This window comes from Eumetopias jubatus, unplaced genomic scaffold (genome assembly GCF_037043125.1).
Source record: "Eumetopias jubatus isolate StellerSeaLion01/CBP00866 unplaced genomic scaffold, mEumJub1_p1.0 scaffold_7, whole genome shotgun sequence".
In the NCBI taxonomy this organism is placed as follows: Eukaryota; Metazoa; Chordata; class Mammalia; order Carnivora; family Otariidae; genus Eumetopias; species Eumetopias jubatus.
The window spans coordinates 34,126,128-34,141,196 of record NW_028274813.1 but is presented as its reverse complement, the minus strand read 5'-3'; the positions used below and the strand labels follow the sequence as shown (position 1 = coordinate 34,141,196).

Here is a 15,069-nt window from a genome sequence, read left to right as displayed (position 1 = left end):
AGGTCGGGAAGTAATTTTAGGAACTCAAATGCCTTTAGCTCAAAATAATTTTTGTGCCACAGTGTCATATTATGGATCCTTTCAACTGAGTCTGAGAGATTGCCAGATTTTCTTGGATTTGCCTGCTCTTCTTTATTAGAAGAAATCAGAGTGTTATCATTTCATATTTTTAAATGTTAAATAAGTAGGCCTACAGAGACAGTTTTCATATAACAGTATTGGTGCTGTTCTTACTATAAGCTACATACATAGCCAACCTGTTTTTCTTCAAGTAGAATATAGTAGAAAAGTCCCTATCACCAATACTTTATATTGAGAAAGCCTTTCTAATGATTTTAAATTAATGAAAGCTGAACATGTGAAGGACTTTTATTAATTCTTTAGACATAGAGATCCAAACATAAAGTAATTTATAAAATGGATCCAAACATATTAAAAGGAACAGAATACAGAATTACAATGTGTCATGAGATTATCACTTTAATGGTGTGATTTGATGTGGGGTCCAGGAGCAAACCATCAAGAAAGAATTCTTGAGACATTTTTGGTGCAAATAAGTAGTTAAATTAAATTAAAGTTAAGTTAATTTAGTAACTTAAAGTTTTTAGTTTAATTTAGTAATTTAAAGTTAAGTTAAATTAAAGAATGGGAATAGGACTGGTGGGTAGAAGAGCTGTACTGGGATTGTGAGGAACAGTTGATTATATACTTTGAAGCTGTATATAAGAGGGAGAGGTAGAGACAACGTTTCCAAAAGGATTTTTATATGTTAAAGAAGACTTACAGGATCCTGGAAGCCTAGCAATTGCCAAGCTAAGGTTGTTTTTTCCTCTAGCAAGGCATTAACATTAAGACAGTTGGGAATTCCTGGAGGAATGTTATACTCTGCCTGTTTCAAATATTTGTCAGTAGGCTGCAAGTTAGAGGGAAATTTAATTTTTTTTTAAGATTTTATTTATTTATTTGAGAGAGAGAGAATGATAGATAGAGAGAGCACAAGAGGGAAGAGGGTCAGAGGGAGAAGCAGACTCCCTGCTGAGCAGGGAGCCTGATGTGGGACTCGATCCCAGGACTCCAGGATCATGACCTGAGCTGAAGGCAGTCGCTTAACCAACTGAGCCACCAGGCGCCCGAGGGAAATTTAATTTTATCTACATTTCCTTTTGCCTTTGTTTTCCACATTATTTCCCCTGAACAATTTTGACCCTTTAATCTTTAAGGTTGTTGAGGGTAGGAGGTCTTCTGTAACTTCTTCCTGATGAAGAGAGAGATAAGTAGACATGTTCCTACATATGGGTCAACATTGGTCAGTTGGGGGAACTTATATATAGCAGTTACCAAAAGCAGAGGCAGCTGAATCCAAGGCAGACAACATAAATGAACTTCCTCGAGTAGAAAGGATCATCTGTTGGCAGTGAAGGAGCCTTGGCATCAGCCAGGGAGACACCAGAAACAACAAAATAAGGTTATTATTATGAGGAAAAGAAGCCCAGTAAAAAATGCCTTTGATAGCTGACCAAAATCTCTTCCAATCCCGGAGTTTAACCAATCACTAAAGGAAAGAGAGAGATCATTTAAAGTGTCAATTTGAATATTTATATTTTTTAGCAGTCCTGTTACATTTTTGTGATAGCTAGAATATATACACAACAGTCTGTTTTTATGATAGCACGTGTTCCACCTTGTACAGCAGTTAAATAATACCATTTTGACAGTCATTTAAGGCCTTAATTGTGTGGTAAGTGGTGTTAGCCATCATATACGAAGGGGCATCTTTATGAAAGTGAAAAAATATGTTAATGGTTAGAGCACATTACAAACCCAATGTCCTGAGTCTTGAGTGCTTAAAATCTAATATCTACAAAGATGGGTTATTGAAACATTTTCCCTCTATAGTCACCCTCGTTTTTATCATAGATAGCCAAATCAATACTAATTCATTTGAAAAACAAGTCCAATTTTAAAAAGCTTGGACTAATTATTTACGTAAATTCACCAAGAATAGTGATTGATGGTATAGATCTTTTAAAATCTGCTTTGCTGGAATTTTTATAAGGAATCTTGATTGAACTTTTAGTAGGCTCTCAAGGCCAAAAGCCAAGCCAAATAGTTACCATCAGACATGCCTGCAATACCTGTAGATTTAGGTGAATTCCTCTTCTGGATGTCCCCCAAATATCCTGAGGTTCCTGCACCTGCCAGGAAGTCACATTCCTTACTTAACCTGGTAAGGCTGCTGGGAACTCTGTAAGCTAGATATCAGGCCAACATTTCCAATGAGCTCTATTTGCTTCATGCTTCATACAGTTAATCTTCGTTCCTTAATGCCGTATGGTTATATCTGAGTCTATGCATGTCTCTCAAATATGACATTACACCCAAAGCCTCGGTAAAATAGCCAGTACTTCCAGTGGTGTTCTATTACAAGAATAGATTCTTTGTTTACATTTTCTTATCTAGATCAGACCAACAATACAAGAAAACTTTGTGTTTTAATAGAGAGAAAACCAGAATTTCAGTCTTATACCAGTGTACTTTTAAAATGCATTCATTTCAACTTTAGTGCTGACCACATATAAAGTTCCTTTCCAAAATTTTCCCTTTATAAGCCTTCTACAACATTTCTACATACAGAGTTGCTTACCTTATTTCCGTTAGTCTTAATTAGAGTTAGCAGAAGAATTTTAACTCTTAGAAATCTTCTTCAGTGAAAACTAAGTAGTAACCAATTGTGAACTGCCTGATACACCAGAATTCTTTAGATGGCAAATTTATGAATACATTTCATAATTTTAAAACATGTTTTTCTATAGTACAATCTTTTAAGAAAGCACAAAACGTGTTTACCAACAGACCCAAGTATCTTTAGGTTCTCTGCAATAAGCTAAAAGCACAAACCTACATTCAGTAATCAGTGCTTTAGTATTTTATCTCATTTGGAAAAGTCTCAGATGTCCAGTGAACTCAATCCAATTTATCATTGAAGCAAAACTTTAAAGTTTCAGGTTACAGACTTTGAAAGCCATCTTAATAATTACCATTGAAAACTTTGAGACAGACAAAAGTAACCATCATTTAAGTCATCTTTTGCTGACAAATTGCAACAGAGATCGTGACTTTATTTGATCTTTAGTAAACCTAGGTAGAATAAAAGTTTCATATTTGAGTTGATAACTTTAAAGACATAACCATCTTAATTAATCCAACAAACTTAAATTAGTTTAAATACTGAATTATGTTCCTCCTGGGTCTACTTAAAAGTCAGTTTGTTTTCCATTATCAGTTTTTTCCTGGGGCACTGGTGGGGAAATCTGAAGTGGGTGGTGTAAGTTCAAGGGGGTGATTTTCACTCCTTGACAGTGAGAGGAGGAGGAGGAGCCAGTGGTGCCAGAGGCGCCAAAGATGGTGTAGGTGCCAGGCTGCACCCAAGTGGTGAAGAAACAGAAGTGGGGGAAGGGGAGGTAGAAAAGGTGAGATGCCCACAGGAAGGCTAGAGGTGGATAAAAGTCCAGAGGGCAGACAAAGAGGACTCCTGGTCCTAAAGCTCATCAGCTTGGGCAGATAAAAAGACAGTTTTTCTTTCCACCAACAAGTGGAAAATAGGCAGTCCATGTCAGACCAAAGAAGACAGAGAACTTCCCCAAAACAAAAAGAGTTTCCAAGCAGCTGCTTGGGAATATTCCTTAAAGTCCCCTTCCCAAGTTAGACTAACCAGAGATAATTGGTTCCAATGATCATAGCCATTAACCCAGGAAATGAATGAGGGATAAACACCCACATACAGCTAGAGTAACCTGGGTCTATTAGAGGAACAGAGAGAGAGAGAGAGAGTGTTCCCCTTTATCAGGAATGGCCTGTGTTTCCTCCAGCAACCTGGGTTTATTCAGAGGAGGCCAGTTTAGACAATCATTCAATTTCTCAGCAGGGAGTTTTTTAGATTGGTTAGTGGCCACACACATTCTGCATGAGGCCCTTAAGTCAGGGTCCTGATACAGAGCTACAAAGGCCTGTACATAGGATGTATCTGTCCATTTGCCCTGTTTCCTGCTGAAGAGATCTAACTGATAGATCATATTAAAGTTTAATGTCCCATTATTGGGCCATTTTTCTTCATCTCCTAAGGAGTACTGAGGCCATGCAGTGTTACAAAGGAAGATCAATTTTTTTCCCCTCAAATCTTACAATCCAAATTGTTTCCAGTGGGTTAAAAGGCATCCCAAGGGAGGGTCCTTGGGAACATGAGAAGAAACTTAGAGAAGGTTCATTACCACAAAAATCCCCTCCTACTCCCAGGTTGTGTCCCATGCAGGATATGTTAGAGGTTCCTGGTGTCAAAGCAACTTGAGGCATCCCTTGAACGAAATTGCTGTGATCACCACTCTGCCATATGGGAGGGATACCAGCGTACCCCTGCTTCCTCACTGAATCCCAGGCTACAAATCAGTGCCGTTGAATGTACCAAAACACTGTTCCATGCTTTGCCTTGCCATGCCATGCTGTGAAGAACCCACCATTTTTAACCCATGGAAAACACTAGAATACTTTTACAAGGGGAAATTACCCAGTTTTTAATTCAAGTTGTTAGTAGGGGACATTGATTGAAACAGTAAAGATAGAAATCCATCATGGTCAAAGTGATACTCCAACACATGTAGTCCTTACAGCCAATTTCCCTAGGAAACCTCCCTGGCTGGATTTTAATTCAATTGGGTACTGGTTTTGTCTGGCTCCCAGTGGAGTTCTTGTGGCCAGAAGTGGCTCTTCCAGATATGTGGAGGGGATCACATTAGACCAATGAGGAGGAAACCTTACACGGGAATCTTGAAATTGGCAGCTGTCCTAGTAGTGACTTAGGTGGCTGTCCTGTGCCCAAGAATGACAACTTTGTATAAGAATAGGAATAAAGAGGGGGTGCCTGGGTGACTCAGTTGGTTAAGCATCTGCCTTTGGCTCAGGTCATGATCCCAGAGTCCTGCGATCAAGCCCTGTGTTGGGTTCCCTGCTCAGTGGGGAGTCTGCTTCTCTCTCCCCTCTGCTACTCCACCCCACTTGTGCTTGCTCTTTCTCTCTCTCTCTCAAATAAATAAATAAAATCTTAAAAAAAATAGGAATAAAGAGAGAGCATCAAGTTTCTGGGTCTTTTTGCCATTCTGGCCAGGGTAATAGCTTCCATCCAAAGGTAGGCTATTAATTCCTCCCTATAGAGAAGCCATAGACTAGAGAATTGCAGCCTAAGCAATGACATGAAAGTGTTCCAATAAGAACACTGTCCTTCTTGAAAAACCTCTGAAATGAAAGTAAAGGAAGGGAAGAGAACGAACTCACCAAGTTTGCAGGAGGTTCAGAGTGGAGAAGAGAAGACTCAGGCCCCATGTTGGGCACCAAAATGATGTCATTTGGTGGTTCCAGGAGTGAAGTCAAGAAAGAATTCTTGAGACATGTTTGGTGCAAAAAGGTGGTGATACTAAAGCATGGGGACAGGACCCCTTGATAGAAAAGCACTGGGATTGTGAGGAGCAGTTGATTATATACTTTTAAATTTGGAGGGGTAGAGACAAAAGAAGCTTCCAAAAGGATTTTCATATGTTAAAGGAGACTTATAGGATCCTGGAAGCCTAACTATTGTTCCGTTAAGGTTTTTTTCTTCTAGCAAGGCAGTAACATTAAAACAGTTGGGAGTTCCTAGAGAAATGTCATACTCTGCCTGTCTCAAGTCTTTGTCAGTGGACTGCAAGTTATAAGGAAATTTAATTTTATTTATATTTCCTTTGCCTTTTCTATATCAGTTAATATGCTTTTTTTTCAATTAATTTGTATAGGAAGATAATATGTAATGCCTCATTGTATCAGTAAAGTTCTTGTCATGGCCTTGTGGTCTGAAAAGTGTTCCTACAGATTTAGGTTAATGAAAAAGATTAACAGGCTTTTCTAAAAATGATTCTTTAAAAGAAAAACAATATAAAACAGGATTGAACTTTTTATAGGATTGAAAGCAGTCTGAGGGGAGAAACCTCATCAGTCATATTCAGTATGTTTCTTCATTGCTTGACAGTCTCTCATACTTAGTAATTTTCCTAATGAAATAAGAATACCTAATTTTAAGTTTTGGCTCTCTACTTATATATCAAAAAAAAAGTATAGAGGGATGCCTGGGTGGCTCAGTCGGTTAAGTGTCTGGCTTTGGCTCAGGTCATGATCCCAGGGTCCTGGGATTGAGTCTGGCATCAGGCCGTTTGCTCAGTGGGGAGCCTGCTTCTCCCTCTGCCCACTGCTCCCCCTGCTTGTGCTCTCTCTGTCTCTCTGACAAATAAATAAGTAAAATCTTTTTAAAAATGTATAGAGTATTTTTTTTAAAGATTTTATTTATTTGAGAGAGAAAGAGAGCATGAGCAGTGGGGAGGGGCAGAGGGAGAGGGAGAAGCACACTCCCTACTGACCAGGGAGCCCTACACCAGCCAATCCCAAGACTCTGAGATCATGACCTGAGCTGAAGGCAGCTGCTTAACTCACTGAGCCACCCAGGCACCCAAAGTATAGAGTATTTTAAAGAGGGCAAATCTCCTTTTTGCCGGAGATTTCATTTAGAAGAGAGTATTTGAATCATCAATACCCAGAGATAAGCTGGATTACAGGTGCACAGTTGTGGTTATTAAAAAAAATAAAAGTAAGAATTGTTTGGGGAGTAATGAATGTTCAAAGCATTATGAAAGGAATGGGAAACTTGAAGGAAGGGACTTGAATGGCAGAGGGAGGAAAAGTTTTGAGCAGGGAATGCATGTTTACAGTTGTCATTATAAAAGATGATTAACTGACAGTGGTGTGCATGAAATGGACTGAGTCCAGAAAAGCACAGAGGGTATTAATGCTATTGTATATACTTCACATATTACTCACATAAGTCACCATTCATTCTAAGTTATTCATATTGCAAAAGTTCATTGATATCTTTATATTAAGTTGTTGAAATAGGATTGCTTCTATAAATACAAATAAATGCCTTGTAGCTTCTAGTCATCAGTCGTTTTGTAACTGGCTACTCTTTATTAATCCCAGAATGTGTTCATGATATGGAATCTTAGAAGTCTAATTTCCAAAAACACTTTTTGTGTTTTATGAGTTTTGTTATAGTGGATCCAGTGTTAGTCTGTGCATCATCACCTTTCAGAAGCTGCTAGTTTACTAGGTCATGATATATCTTTTTTACACATATGTGAATATAAAAGTAGTATATGTATAATTTCTTGAGGTTCTTGACAAATGATTTCTCCTTGTATTTTACACTCTATACTCCCTACATTTTATTATCTCTTTTATACTGCTTTATATTTTCTGTAGCCAGTAAAACATCTGTTAAGGGAATGAATGATTTATGATGGAGTAGTAAGTGGGAAAATAATTGACATAAGAGAGGCAGTATAGCATAATCGTTAAGAGCTTGATAACCTGGATTGAAATAGTATATTTATATATATAGTATATTTTTCACTTAGCAGTGCTTTTTAACCACTGAGATTTAGTTTCCATATCTAAAACTGGGATAATAATCTTACCTACTACATAGATTTATTATCAGGCCTAAATGAGATGATACAAGTAAAAGCTCTTAGAATAGATTCTGTAACTTGAATTATTTAGATATTCTGAGAAAGCAATAATCATACTTTACTAGAATAGTTCTCAAACTTTTATTTGTCAAATTTCATTGTATAAATGTTAAGAATTTATTAAGCTGTATATTCCTAGGTCATAGCTGAGAGATTCTGATTTATTAGAATGGGGTAAAACCCCCAAATTTGCATTTTTTAAGAAACATGGTAATCCTGTTAATAGGATATATTTTCAGAAATTTTCCTTGAGTTTCAGAAAATGTTAACAGTTGCACTATTGTGGTAAAAATTGATGTATATTACTGGTTGCCATGTAAATCATACAACTTTATAAAGAAATTTGGCATTTCTTTCAAGAGTTATAATTTAATTTTCGGTGCCTGGGTGGTGCAGTTGGTTAAGCATCTGACTCCTGGCTTAGGTCGTGATCTCAGGGTTGTGAGATGGAGCCCTGCATCTAGCTCTGCACTCAGGGCAGAGTCTGTTTGAGATTTTTCTCTGCCTCTCCCTCTGCCCCTGCAGCTGTGCTCTCTATCTCTCTCCCTCTCTTAAATAAATGAAGAAATCTTTAAGAAATTTGTTTTTGATTATTTTTCCTAAGGAAATCCAAAAATTCTATTAATTTATCTTTTATTTCTGCAATTTTGATATTAAATATGACAATATGTAAATTACTATATCTGTTTAGTGGATCATTACATAACCATTAAAATTTATAATTATGAATACTACAGTATCATAGGTAGAAATACATAAAAAATTAAGCACAATTATATTTATACTCATACTACTTTTGCAATTATGTAAAAATGTAAGTAGTCAAGTGAACAAAGAATGAAAAGAATATGTTCAAATTTAAAAAATAGTTGGCCTAGGATCAATTAAAATGGGAGAAAGTATACATATGAATCCATTGCAAAATATTTGCACAATATATGGATTAAATTCAATGAATTATACTTTTTGTCTCAGCTTTCTTTGTGTTGTATAACAACTCCTAAGATAAAATGAAACAAAACAAAACTTCATAAATATTATTATAAAACACTTTCCCAAATTTAGAGGAGTTGGGCTCTCTCTGGTCTCTTTGTTGAGTAGAGCCCTGGCATCAGGAACACTTCTAACTGTCAAAGATAGGAAAATGAATTAATTTTCAACACAATTCCAGAATGTTGCAGTAAGAGTTAATAATTGCTTTCTATTTGTCTCTTGGCATATAAAAAGAAAGCTGACAGGCATTAAGTAAGGATATGACATTATATATATATATATACAACATAAACCATAGCCAGTAAATACAAATTTGGTATTCCCATCCCTTGCTGGTATTGTTTAGTAGGTGAAAAATTAATTAAATGACACAATTACCATTTGTGGCAAATGGTAAATCAGAAAATAGAGTATGACATGATAAAAGAATGGTTTTGTTTTCTATCAGCCAGGTTGCTTTTGTTTACTCTTCTGTTTGACAGTTTGAATCTTTAGATTTTTCTAAAATTATTATTCTAAGAGAAAGTTAATCTACTATGGTTTTACCATCTAGAAAACAACAAAATATAACTCAAATTGGCTTAAACAATAAAATGAATATATTGGTTTATAGAATTTAACACATCTATCCATAGGTAGTTAGGCTTTAAGTATGGTTTAATCAGAGTTTGAGCTGTGTTTTTTGTTTTGATTGATTAGTTGATTGTTTACTTTTCATACTTTTCTCAACTCTGCCGTCTTTCAGGCTGACAGAGTGGACAGCAATTTTAAGTTACTGAGATCAAGAAAAAAGCTTTTATATTTCTGAATTCCCCATGAAAGATCATAGATTCACTCTGTATTGGCTGGCTTAGGTAACATACCTGAGATGATCGCTCACTTTGGAAAGGAGTTGGAATGTGATGATTGGTTTAACCTAGTGCATACTTCAGCATTAAAGCTGGAAGTCTGAGATCAGAGTGCCACCAAGTGAAGCTACAGCAAGAAGGTGGCCAGGCAAGATAAGGACAGAGCTCTCACCAGAACCCAACTATGCTGGCACCCTGAGTTCAGACTTTCAGTTTCTCCAGAACTGTGAGAAAATCAGTTTCTGTTGTTTCAGCCACCTAATCTGTGGTGTTTTGTTACGGCAACATAAGGTGACTAAGACACTTGGTAAGCTTAAATGTTGTACAACTGTCAAGTTTAAGGTGTATATAGTTACTTTCTTAGGTGTTGATTTAGTTGGGTGTTTATTTAGTGCTAATCTTTTTTCCCTCTCATTCTTTACATTCTTTAGAAAACAGTGTGCCTCTTATTGTGGTAGTAGATCCTTGTAAATAATGATTTTAAGTGTGAAAAGGACAGATTGTTTTAATTATCCCATTTCTACATTCTTTTGTAAATACAGAATATTAAATCCAGGTTTTCTTTTTATGTTAGACTAAAATTTTGCTGTAGGTTTTTTAGGAGAAAATATTTCAATTTTTAATGTTCTGCATAGAATCATAGAATGGTCATGTAATTCATATGTGGCACTTAATAGGTCATTAAAGTTCTTCTGACAACTTACTATTAAAATTTTTACTTTACCTTAACATTTCAGTGTACCATGTTGATAAATCTCGTCCTTAGCATCATAATTACTAATACTGTCATCAGCTCTAAATCAGCTTTTTCAACTGAAAGACATACAAGTAACAGCTATGGCTAAACCTTTTTAAAATTAGAAAGTATAAATCATCAAATAGCGCTACAAAGTAAACACTTTTTTGGGAGAGGAATAGGCTTTATTACTCTGTTAAATTAATAAAAATACATGATTCTTAAACGTGTACTACAGTGCTTTCTTTTCAGCTTTATACCAGAAAAATTTGGAATAATTAACACTCCAGGCTCTCAGGAGGCTATCTGTCAGTAGCAGCATAACAGTAGAAGAATTTTGAAATTCATAAAAGGCAGAACTTAATTAAATTCACAACAAATTCTAATTAGAAGATGGTGGTGTTAAGACAAATCAAGGAGTCGATCCCATTCACAATTGCACCCAAAACCATAAGATACCTAGGAATAAATTTAACCAAAGAGGCAAAGGATCTGTACTCAGAAAACTATAAAATACTCAGGAAAGAAATTGAAGAAGACACAAAGAAATGGAAAAACGTTCCATGCTCATGGATCGGGAGAACCAACATTGTGAAGATGTCAATGCTACCTAGAGCAATCTACACATTCAATGCAATCCCCATCAAAATACCATCCACTTTTTTCAAAGAAATGGAACAAATAATCCTAAAATTTGTATGGAACCAGAAGAGACCCCAAATAGCCAGAGGAATATTGAAAAAGAAAAGCAAAGCTGGCGGCATCACAATTCCGGACTTCCAGCTCTATTACAAAGCTGTCATCATCAAGACAGTATGGTACTGGCACAAAAACAGACACGTAGATCAATGGAACAGAATCGAGAGCCCAGAAATGGACCCTCAACTCTATGGTCAACTTATCTTTGACAAAGCAGGAAAGAATGTCCAATGGAAACAAGACAGTCTCTTCAACAAATGGTGTTGGGAAAATTGGACAGCCACATGCAGAAGAATGAAACTGGACCATTTCCTTACACCACACACAAAAATAGACTCCAAATGGTTGAAAGACCTAAACGTGAGACAGGAGTCCATCCAAATCCTAAAGGAGAACACAGGTAGCAACCTCTTCAACCTCAGCCGCAGCAACTTCTTCCTAGAAACATCGCCAAAGGCACGGGAAGCCAGGGCAAAAATGAACTATTGGGATTTCATCAAGATAAAAAGCTTTTGCACAGCAAAAGAAACAGTCCACAAAACCAAAAGACAACCGACAAAATGGGAGAAAATATTTGCAAATGACATATCAGATAAAGGGCTAGTATCCAAAATCTATAAAGAACTTATCAAACTCAACACCCAAAGAACAAATAATCCAATCAAGAAATGGGCAGAAGACATGAACAGACATTTTTCCAAAGAAGACATCCAGATGGCCAACAGGCACATGAAAAAGTGCTCAACATCGCTCGGCATCAGGGAAATCCAAATCAAAACCTCAATGAGATACCACCTCACACCCGTCAGAATGGCTAAAATTAACAAGTCAGGGAACGACAGATGTTGGCGGGGATGTGGAGAAAGGGGAACCCTCCTACACTGTTGGTGGGAATGCAAGCTGCTGCAACCACTCTGGAAAACAGTATGGAGGTTCCTCAAACAGTTGAAATTAGAGCTACCATTCAATCCAGCAATTGCACTACTGGGTATTTACCCCAAAGATACAAATGTAGGGACCCGAAGGGGTATGTGCACCCCAATGTTTATAGCAGCAATGTCCACAATAGCCAAACTGTGGAAAGAGCCAAGATGTCCATTGACAGATGAATGGATAAAGAAGATGTGGTATATATACACAATGGAATATTATGCAGCCATCAAAAGGAATGAGATCTTGCCATTTGCAACGACGTGGATGGAACTGGAGGGTGTTATGCTCAGTGAAATAAGTCAATCAGAGAAAGACATGTATCATATGACCTCACTGATATGAGGAATTCTTAATCTCAGGAACAAACTGAGTGTTACTGGAGTGGTTGGGGGTGGGAGGGATGGGGTGGCTGGGTGATAGACATTGGGGAGGGTATGTGCTACGGTGAGCGCTGTGAATTGTGCAAGACTGTTGAATCACAGATCTGTACTTCTGAAACAAATAACGCAACATATTTTAAGAAAAAAGAAAAAGAAGAAGATAGCAGGAGAGGAAGAATGAAGGGGAGTAAGTCAGAGGGGGAGACGAACCATGAGAGATGATGGACTCTGAACAACAAACTGAGGGTTCTAGAGGGGAGGAGGGTAGGGGGATGGGTTAGCCTGGTGATGGGTATTAAAGAGGGCACATTCTGCATGGAGACTGGGTGTTATGAACAAACAATGAATCATGGAACACTACATCAAAAACAAATGATGTAATATATGGTGATTAACATAACAATAAAAAATTTAAAAAAAAAGATGGTGGTGTTATAAAGTTGAGTTCTGATAAAGAACTAGTATATTTTTTACTAATAGTGATGAGCAAATCAATCCAGTAATGAATCCCTTTTTATATTTTTCTATACCTAATGACACTTGCTGGGCAATCTTTTTCCAGAGATATTATGCAATCTCTTAATTATTATTGGTTGGAGAATGAATAGTCAAAGTTCTGGTTGATGAGATGATTTTATGTTCTAGTTTGTGTTTATATAGCATATTTCCTCTTACGAGGTCAGATATTCCATAAAAGTTAGTAGTTATTATCAGAAAAATCCTTGTGAGCACTGGGTATTATACACAACTAATGAATCATTGAACACTACATCAAAAACTAATGATGTACTATATGTTGGCTAACTGAACATAATAATAAAAAAATTTTAAAAATGAACACAACAGAAATATATATAGCTAAGAAAAATCCCAACTTGCTCACAAACCACTATAAACAATTTACTGACCCATCTGTGAAAAAAATATGTACAAATATCTGGTTTATGTGTAGAAAGTTGCAGTCTCATCTTAAAAACCAAAAAACAAGTTAAGTAAATTATATAATGCAAAGGTTGTGAAAAAACGATTATGTAATCTAATTTATAGTGATAGAAATCTGAAAATAATTGTCTAGGGGAGAGGAAGTTTACTGAAAAGGGTCATGCTGAAACTTTCTGGGGTGATGGGAATATCATATATTTTGTTTGGGTGCAGTTTCACAAGTATGTATAATTGTTGATACTTATCAAACAACACCTACAATCTTTGTATATTTTATTGTATGTTAATCTCAGATGAGAATTTGAGTAGGGGTATAATACGATTCAATTTGCATTTAAGATCAGTTTAGCAATGGTAAAGAAGATGGAATATATGGAAAATAAAGCTTATGTCTTTTGTGGGCATTAATAGTTAATGGTTTCTCACAAACAAAAGTGACAATTACCTTTTTCTTGGTATGGAACAAGAGATTCTTAGGAAATTTTTTTTATATACATTGTAATTCTGGTCTTATCTCTCACCAAGATTGTAAAAGCAGTGAAAACTTTTTAAATTTTTTGCTAGGACATTAATTTATGAAAGCCCACTAGATAGCAATCACCAAGAATATCATGTACTATATCACTCCTGGTTAAGTTAATTATAAAAACCCCAACTTCATGTAATATTGATAAGCATATTAATTGCTGAAGCAAGGAAGGATGTATACCAGAGGAACTGGGGTGCTGTCGTAAGAGGAACTTAATAGGGATTTATCATAGGATTTGGGCTTGTTCCTAAATGTGGTTCCCTTGCACTCAGTCTCAATGCAGAGTCGGCTGGGCTCCACCTTGAATTCTTCTCCTATTCCAGGAACCTGGAAGTTCTCTCAAGGATTTAAAATGGGGATAATCAGAAGGCTCATCTGTTTCCCATCTCTCTGGGATCACCATCCATCACTGCCTGAGTTTCATTGTTTTAATACCATAGTTTTATATATTTTGCCTGACTTTTTTAATTGTTTTAGGCAGTAGGGAAAATCCAGTCTTTGTTATTTTATCTTAGAAGTAGAATTCTGGTATTGTTTTTAAAAGAAAATATTGGGGGAGGATGATGTGTGGGCAGACAAAAAAGTTAGTATGCCAAGGCTTGTTTGGAAGATATGAAAGGTCACAAAACTTAAATGACAGAAGAAAAGTAATATTAAAATAGTCATAAGTAGTTTTTTTTTATAAACTAGTTTCAGGAATAGTTTTTGATTCATGGAAATAGATGCATTTTAGCTAAGTTGTACTCAATAGTATTGATTAACATGCACTAAATAATGATTCCAAGGTTGGGGCACCTGGGTGGCTCAAGTGTCTGACTTCGGCTCAGGTCATGATCTCAGTATCCTGGGTTCGAGCCTGCCTCAAGCCTCCTGCTCAGCGGGAGTCTGCTTGTCCCTCTTCTTCTGCCTTTCCCCCAGTGTCTGTGCACGTGGGCTCTCTTTCTCTCTCTCTCAAAAAAAAAATAAAATAAAATCTAAAAAAAATAATGATTTCAAGGTTTTAGAATATGTGCAGGGCTCAACGGATATACCCATCCATTATAAGTAATGTGGTTACTTAATAATGAAAATAAAATATTATTTTTCTTTTAATTTTTATGGTTTTAAAAAATAGCTACTAAGTTGTTAGGACATAAAAATGTATATATGTTGTTTAGAACTGACTATTTAATAAACAGAACTGTAGTTCTTTTGACTTGAGAATGCCATGAAAAATTATTGAGACACTAAGGGCATCCTGAAATGAGAAAGTCTGGGACTCTCTCATGTAGCTAATACTGTATTTTTTTATTGCTTCACGTGTGATTTTAGTCATTTTTGATGACATTTGCCTGGAGATCTTGTCCTTGACAGTCACTCTAGATAATATTTCTGTTTGTAACTGGTGTATGGAAGGACAGAGAAT

At 36.3% G+C, this 15,069-nt stretch overlaps 1 protein-coding gene across 3 annotated transcripts in view; it reads left to right on the top strand.

The window, feature by feature from the left end:
• The window catches only part of GPHN (gephyrin), a 626,989-nt gene that overhangs the window by 149,443 nt on the left and 462,477 nt on the right, over positions 1 to 15,069 (top strand). The window lies entirely within an intron of this gene.